The sequence below is a fragment of the Haemaphysalis longicornis genome, unplaced genomic scaffold, assembly GCF_048455015.1.
Source record: "Haemaphysalis longicornis isolate Haplotype H1 unplaced genomic scaffold, Haemaphysalis longicornis Haplotype H1 scaffold_139, whole genome shotgun sequence".
NCBI lineage: Eukaryota > Metazoa > Arthropoda > Arachnida > Ixodida > Ixodidae > Haemaphysalis > Haemaphysalis longicornis.
The window spans coordinates 297353-305306 of record NW_027526244.1 but is presented as its reverse complement, the minus strand read 5'-3'; the positions used below and the strand labels follow the sequence as shown (position 1 = coordinate 305306).

Genomic DNA, 7954 nt, shown 5'->3' with positions numbered 1-7954 from the left:
GCAACGGGACACACGAAGCGCTGCTTTGTCATGTCGTTTACGCTAGGGTTCAACATGCTTACCAACACTTCCAAGTTTTCACGTTGCGCCCTAGTGGGTCACATATCCATGCCGTTGTTTGTAGCATGGGCCAATTTGTGAATGGTTCTATGCCATGAATACAATCCATACATAGAGAGAATGTTAAGTGGTCGGCACATGGGTCCCACGTACGTCGCAAAACCTTCAGCACACCCGACAAATAACCGAGATGCATGGTAGCCCGGGAGTCACGTTGAAATCACTGGAATAGCATTTTACTGCTTCAAACATTTCAGTGGCATTTTTGTACAGCTTCACGGCAGCTTTCTCGCTTCCGGCTCCTGTGAGCACGTCATCCGTGTATGTCTCACAGTTTGAGGGTACTGCTCTTTGTTTATGTGGTGTTGAAGCATTTTGGGAAGTAGAAATGGGTTAGCCATCACTCTGAAAGGGATGCGGGTCATACAGAAAGTCAAAACTGGTGAAAGTGGTACACCCGGTTTTGGTATTGCTTGAAACCACAGGAAACGCAATGCATCTTTGTCCACCGGTTTTATGCCAACCTTTAAAAATGTTTGTTTGATATCCGACCCTTGCGCCACTTGGTGTCTTCGGGAGTTGAGCAATAGGGTGTATGCACTGGGCTTTTGGCCGTGCAGCAATGCTACCTACACGACGGCCCCGACACCATATCCACAGTTGCATTCTGCCGTGCAGGCAGCATGTTTCCCGATGCAAAACGTGGTTTTTCGGCGTGGTGTTGGTAAGAACGTTCGCGTGGGCAGTGTTTTTTTCTGCGTGATTCATGGGTTTGCGAATGCCTTGTCACAAGGAGTAGTCAGCATTGTTTTTGTTTTGAAAGTTCGGACTGTGCTGTGCACACTTCTGCAACCGCAGATCCGAAAGCAGGCCGCACAACAAAAGCAAGCGTTTCGCTTTTTCTTTTTTTCTGTTTTGAAGCGGTAGCTAGAGCAGTGCTTGAAGACGATCTGACTTCAGGCAACGAATTCGCAAAGAAGCTATCGATGATGGGTTTAATCAGTACCGAATCAGGCGTGCCCATTTTATTTCAGGTGGAGACGACGGCCGTCAAAGCTTTCACCTCATACCTTGCACATGCTTGTAACACGATGTGTTAAGGCAGCCGGCATACTTTATCAATGAGGCTAACCCGACTGTGCATCCAGCCGCAGCCTTGTCTACTTCCAGTGTTTTTAGGTGAATACGTGTACATGAAATGCAACCTTTTTTCAGGTAATTGTGGGCATCCAACTCTTTTGTCGTCTTCGAGTGCTCTTTAATGACCAAGCGCGTTCTGTGCTTATGCACTAAAGCTTGACGTTGGCTATACAATTTGACTACTTCAAGAACAGCGCAGAGATGAAGACTTATGGATTGGCAAACTAGAGCAATATGGTTTATCGCTTGTCTCTGCGCTGTTTTTGCAGTATTCAAAGCGTGTTCCATAATCTTGTTTTGCTTATAATTTCCACCTCGTCTACATAAAAAAAAGCACTTGAAAACTATCGGTCGAATCTTTGTCGACGTGGCTGTACCTAATTTTATATACATACGTCGCGATTGCTTCCACCCAGAACCTCTGCGTAATTGCTCACCATCATTGGGAGCTTAGGTAGACGTCAGTCATACGTTCAACACACCAGAACACTGTTGCCAGACCACCTCACCGTCTCTCGCACTCCCCAAGAAGCGCGCAGCATGCCTGGGTGGCTCGGTAAAGCCAGTGCCTCGTCCCGCACGCCGCCACCATATCAAATATTGTTGCAGCTTTGGGTTGAAAAATTTTCCTAACTCGAGACACGGTCCTTTGAAGCAACCCAAAAATAAGAAAATCAATGCATGGGGATCACACGGAGATAGTGCAAAGCGGATACGTTATCAGCGCCTGTCCAACGGTTAGACAGGTGCGGACAGCGGTGCAGAGAGCACTGCGCAATGTTTCAAGCATGTGACAAAGTGTGAGGTGAAAGCTTCAAGGCCCGTCGTTTCCACTTGGAACGAAACAGGTGCAACAGATTCAGTACTGATTAGTCCCATTATCGATAACTTCATTGTAAATTCGTCGCATGAAGGCGGACTGTCGTCAAGCGTTGCTCTATCCTTGGCTCCGAAGCAGCAAAAAAAAAAAAAAAAAAGCGACACGCTTGCTTTTGCCATGCGGCCTGCTTCGGATCTTCGGTTGTAGCAAGTGTGCACAGCACAGTTTGGAATTTCGACGCAAAAACAATGCTGACTACTACTTGCAACAAGGCATTCGCAAATCCACAAATCGCTCGAAAAAAAAAACGCTGTCCACATGAACGTTCTTGCCAACACCACACTGCGAACCACATTTCACATCAGGAACGCCGCGGCCCATGCGGCAAAATGCAACCGTGCAGATGGCATCGGTGCAGCTAAGCAAATAGCACCACCACGCATTCGAAAGCCCATTGCATACACCGATAGACTGACTAAATCGGAGGTCAGGTTCAGTCCACTTTCAAAGTTGTTGAAATATTTCGGTGAGTTACTGTGCGATGAAACGTCAAAAACCACCTGAAGCCTGGGAGAGTAACGTGCAACAGCCTAGTGCAGCATGTAGTAAACAGCATCAGCTTCACTCGTACTGTCCGTAAGTTTTGCTATCCCTAGCTGGTCGTAGTTTCTGATCACAGCGTCGGTAGTCCTGACACAATTCTGGGGAGTTTAGAAAGTGCCTTATCAAGTGGTATAGTGACATTGGCTTCCAAGGAACCGCCTTCTTCTAATGTCCATCCGTTTAATTGATGGTCCCGCCAAACACAGAAAAATACAATAGAGGCGTGGAAATTTCTGAAATTTCAAACACTTTGCGAATGCTGTTTGCTATTCGATTTGCAGTGCACTTTTATCATTCAAAGTGCTGAATGTTTTCGAGTATTGAAAATTTGGGAATAATTGAGCAGTAAAAGTTGGCTTTGCCGCATGACATTCAAATTTTCTAGCTTCACTGCATGGCATGCCCTCTTTCGTTGACTTTTTGCATGACGCTGAAGTTGTGCAAAAAAGCTTAACACGCGGTCATACTATCACACTTAAAAATAAATGAACAACTGTATAGCAACTGGTAGAGGTTTCAGAAGTGTCAAAGGCGGTGGCGGTCAAGACCATTGCTAATGACATCGAGGTTTTCCTGGCTTTAACACACCATTTGCTCACTTCTCATTTTTCTTCCACTCAGTTTTTATGTGTACCAACTTTCAGCCTTTTGTCCACCTGCTTGAGGGTCTAGCTTCATTCAACAGCAGAAGATCAAAAAATAAACTAAAAAAATCACTCCACAAAGTGAACACCCTCTTCCAAAACGCTTATGCAGAGGCTGGACGGGCTGCAGAATGCAGAACGCCCTTACTCTATGAAAGAGAACATGTGTCATTTCTTGTGCTACTGCACGCAGCATGCAACCCAACACGAAACAGCGAAAAGAACTCTTGTGCGATTGCTACGAAAAAACTTTTCAGAACTGAATCACTTTTGTGAACTGTAGCAGTCATGCTGACAGTGCGCTACGGACAAAGGCTCTAGATTGGTCGACGTTCTATAACTTTGAGATCCTGAGATCTGTTATCCTACTACTGCCATTTTTTCAAATGTTCCTGATTTATTTCATTCTCCCTCTTATTCATTGTTTCTACGTACTCTTTCCAGATTTTTTTGTTCATTTACTATGTTCACCCTATCTGACGCAGCAAGCAACGCCATTTGTGGAGCTAATGTCTTCAGTATTCATTTCCCAAATCATTTATCTAACATCACTATCATCATCTGGAAGGCTCCCGCGCAATTACAGCTTTCAGCCCCATTTCATGCAGCAATGGCCTCGGTCTGCCTTACGTGGTTCTTCCACTACACCATCCCTGTTGCACTAAGCTCATGTGCTTGCGCTTTGTGCATAAAGTAACCGACAGGTGTCCTGAGCTCGAGAATGCCTAGATTGGGCTGTGTGTCGACCTGCCATTCCAGGTGCAGAGGCACAAATGAACGGGTGTAGCACTTTTGTCTTCTGTCTGGCGCCAAGCGTAGGGAGAAGTGGAAAAGGGCACTAGAACGGTCGGAAGCTGACTGTTTTAGCTGTGATTGTAAGAGCGTTTGATTTTATGAGGAGCACTTTGATGGTATTGGCATTATAGTAACTTGCAGCTTTATTGGCAGCGGGCATGTGTTTTTGCAAAAAGATAAAGCAAGGCGCTGCAAATGAACTGTGTTTTCTACCTCTCAAATGGTTACATTGATTTGATTGATTATGGGGTTTAATGCACCAAAGCTACACTTGGACTATGAGGCGCGCCGTATTAAAGTACTCTGGGTTTATTTTGACCTCCTAAATATTTTTAAAATATGCCAAAATCTCGACATGAGCATTTTTGCTTTTTGCCTTTATTGTCGGGCCCTAGTCAGGCTGCACGTGCAATCAAAGCTCCTTTGGAGTTTCTTCGGAGCACAGAACTGGACAAAGTTTTGTCATTGAAAATTTTGGCCGCATCAAAAGACATCTTTTCGTCTTCACGTTTTATTTTGTTTGTTTGTTTGTTTTTCTTCTCTCATTTAGCGTAGCAAGCCAGCCCGACGGCTCGGCTAACATCGCTGGTCTGCATTAAAGTTATTCTCTCTCTCTCTCTCTAAGCTATTGTATTGGTGTTGAGTGCATAGAATTTTTACTGATTGCAAGAACATAGTGTATGTGATGATGCTCAAGTATCAATTTATATTTAAGGAACCCAGGAGAAGAAAAATATGAATGGTGCAAAATGAAAGGGTTCAACATGCATGGGACTACTTGATCATTACGAGTTGTGGGCCTATCGATGAAATGTCAATAAACCGTGCTGCAGTTTAGCGTCATCTAGTGCTGATTTTTTTTTCAAGTCTGCATAAACTTAACTTATTGTTGTATGTAGTGTTGTTCACTTAATTTTGTGTGTTTCAATTCTGTATTACTTAGTACATTTGGTAGCATTAAACAAAGGAACTCATTTTGTTGTCCCTTTACTTGCCTAACTTTGGCCGAAAGAGGCTTCATTTCAAAACAGAAGACCGCGTTATAAGTGGAAATTACGGAAATGAACTAGATCTTGGTAACTCATTGAGGCATCACTGCTCTTAACAAAACGTAGCCAGTTTTGTTTATAACTAAGGCTTATTAATTCATGTATCTATAAATCTCTGGGGCCTATCTGTTTTTGTACATAGCTGTCTTGTTTTGAAATAAAATTATATCGGCGAGTTTTATTTTGTGTGGGGTATACACGTTGTGTTCTGCCGTGAGTCTTCTGCAATTAGTGTGAAGCCAATTTTTCTTCAGCACCTCCAGCTGCCCTTGTCACTAATTTTTTAAATTTTTTATTGAAGTGCGTACTGCGAACCAGAGGCCCAAGAAGGAAGGGCATAAAGGTGTGAAGAAGATCATAGATACCAGCAGTTCAGGATACAACATGTGGCAGCAATGAGAAAGAACAAAAGGTTAAAATAAACTAAACATTTGCTTCTATGTATTCAAATTAATTAAGACATATGTTCAGGCGTATTTTTCCAGTCAATACATGTGGGAAAAAAATTTCAACCGGTGTGTAGAACGGGTGAAAGAATGAAAATGGTAATGATGAATATTATTTTGAAGTATGTCGTCGTCTTGTATCTAGGCCAAGTTTGTAGCATAACAACAGCAAAAAATTTAAGGCATTAAGATTTCTTTTTTCCCTAGTGTTTCAATCGCACCAGTTTGCACGAGCTCATTAATAGAATCCGTGTGCCCATAGTTAGAATTCTGAACAGTGAACAAATGTAAGATGCAAAAACTTTCTCCTTGACTAATATTCGAATCCCATAAGCTTATATGACCTCACAAAGAGAATTTGTGCAATTATATTTAGAATAAATAAAGTCAACAGCCTTTCTTAGAGCCTTTTCAACCAATTCAATATTATTTCCTCTATAGGGGTCTGAGACGGTGCAGGCATACTGAAGTTTCTATCAAATTAAAGTAGGGTACAAAAGTAATCTAACTTTTGCTGGAGTATCAGTGAGTTTATGCTTTATAATACCGACTTCATGACAAAATGAGGAAACATTGGTTTTTATATGTGACTTCAGCTCAAGTTGCTAGTTTATACAATAGCTAGACGAGTACATTTCTGAGCTTCGGGCAAGTTTTCCTGAAAAAGGGTAAAAAAGTGTGAGTGGACTCTTTTTGTTGATGATATGAAGGGAGACTGCAGTCATCCGGTTTTAACCCCGTAGCCCACACATGACTCCACGAGGGGATATTATAAGAAATAGTGAAATTGCCAGCATATAGCGAAATCTGTCTAGGCTCATTTACAATGGAAATAATTCATTACAGAAAATTTAAAGGAAAGACCAAGGGCACTACCATCCAGCCGAAAAAAACCATTGGCCGACCAATGGCGTTCCAATTGGTCGGCCAACTGGTCGACCATTTGGCCGGCCAATTGGTCGGCCAATGATGTTTTAGGCACCCATTGGCGTACCCATTGGCCGGCCAATTGGGCGACCTATTGGCCGACCCATTGGAACGCCAATAGGTCTTCCCATTGGCCGCCAACTTGTTGCACTTTTAGTTGGTTCATCCCACTGCCGCAGCCACTCCATCTGAGCTGCCGCTGCAGTGCGTTGGTTACCTGTATCACAAATACAAGAACTCTCGGAATGAATGAATATCTTTATTGCTCTGTTTGTATACACAGCATGCAGACAGTTCGTCGTTTAAGCAATTTTTCACAGGCCATTGTCCATGCCGTGCTCCGCTCGCCGCAGGCTGGCTGGACCTTCACAAAGTGAGTGGCAAAAGCGAACAATGGGTTAAGTTTATGATAAACCGCAGTTTCGCGCATTAAAACAACAAGGCACTGAAATGTTGAAAGACGTACGAGCTCACCTCTTCAACAACGTCCCATGCATGGCGAACTGCGTTGCGCGGCGATGTCGTGAACCCATGAACAGCCCTGAAATATATTTAGGCAGACAAATTAATTCTTAATAACACCGCTCACGCTATGATTGGTGAAAATGGCAAGGAAAACTTACATATAAACAGTATACTCACATAAACAGAGACACTCTTCCTTCGGTGCGAGGCTTAGCGGCGTTCAGCGTAAAGATGCATCTTGAAACACACTGCTAAGGGTGTGCGATATCATCGTCGCCACTTCTCACACTCTTGCAGACCACCTTACATTTCCAATGCAATGCAGTCAGAGAAGACTGCGTGTGCAACCGATCAACACGCCTACACTACCTGCACCGCCAACACCACGTTGAATATCACTTATCCACTGTCCGTCTATGGATTGGATTCGATTGGATTGGATCGGGGTTTTATTTCAAAACAGTTTTGCCAAGGTGTCGGAAAGTTTTCATTAGTGTGTTTGTTATGTTTTTTAAGAACTTTATCTTGAATTGCTGATTGTAATATCAAAATTAATTGCCTCATAAATATACATTTGTAAAGGTTGCAAGTTTTGAACATTTCTGAAGGTTTCAAATTAAGGGTGAGAGAGAGAATTAAATTTCAGCCATTTGTTGTCGTAATTGAATACTATCCAAATACTATCCCAAATGGCTCCCCGATTGGGTCATCATGTTGGAGCAGTCAGTAGTATTAACTTTATAGTTGGAGCCAATGGGTACAATTGGCCCAACTGGCCATCCTAATCGGGCCAATGGGACCAATTCGGATCGCTCCAATAGGTCCAATTGGACCCATTGGGTTTCCATTTCGACCCATTGGGTTTCCATTTGGACCCATTGGGATTCCATTTGGACCCATTGGGTGGCAAATTGGACCAATTGGTCGGCCAATGGTTTTTTTCGGCTGGGGACCATTAGAAGTAGGAGGGGAGTGTCAGCTATTCACTCCAATCCGATGAACAAG

At 43.2% G+C, this 7954-nt stretch overlaps 1 long non-coding RNA gene across 1 annotated transcript; it reads right to left on the bottom strand.

Annotated features, from left to right (window-relative positions):
* Nucleotides 1–6728: 6728 nt before the first annotated feature.
* LOC144164771 (uncharacterized) lies at nucleotides 6729–7020 on the bottom strand. Its single transcript, XR_013321243.1, has 2 exons — nucleotides 6959–7020; nucleotides 6729–6848 (listed from the first exon to the last, which is right to left on the bottom strand). It is a non-coding gene; the product is annotated as an uncharacterized LOC144164771 (long non-coding RNA).
* Between the last annotated feature and the right edge of the window lie 934 nt (nucleotides 7021–7954).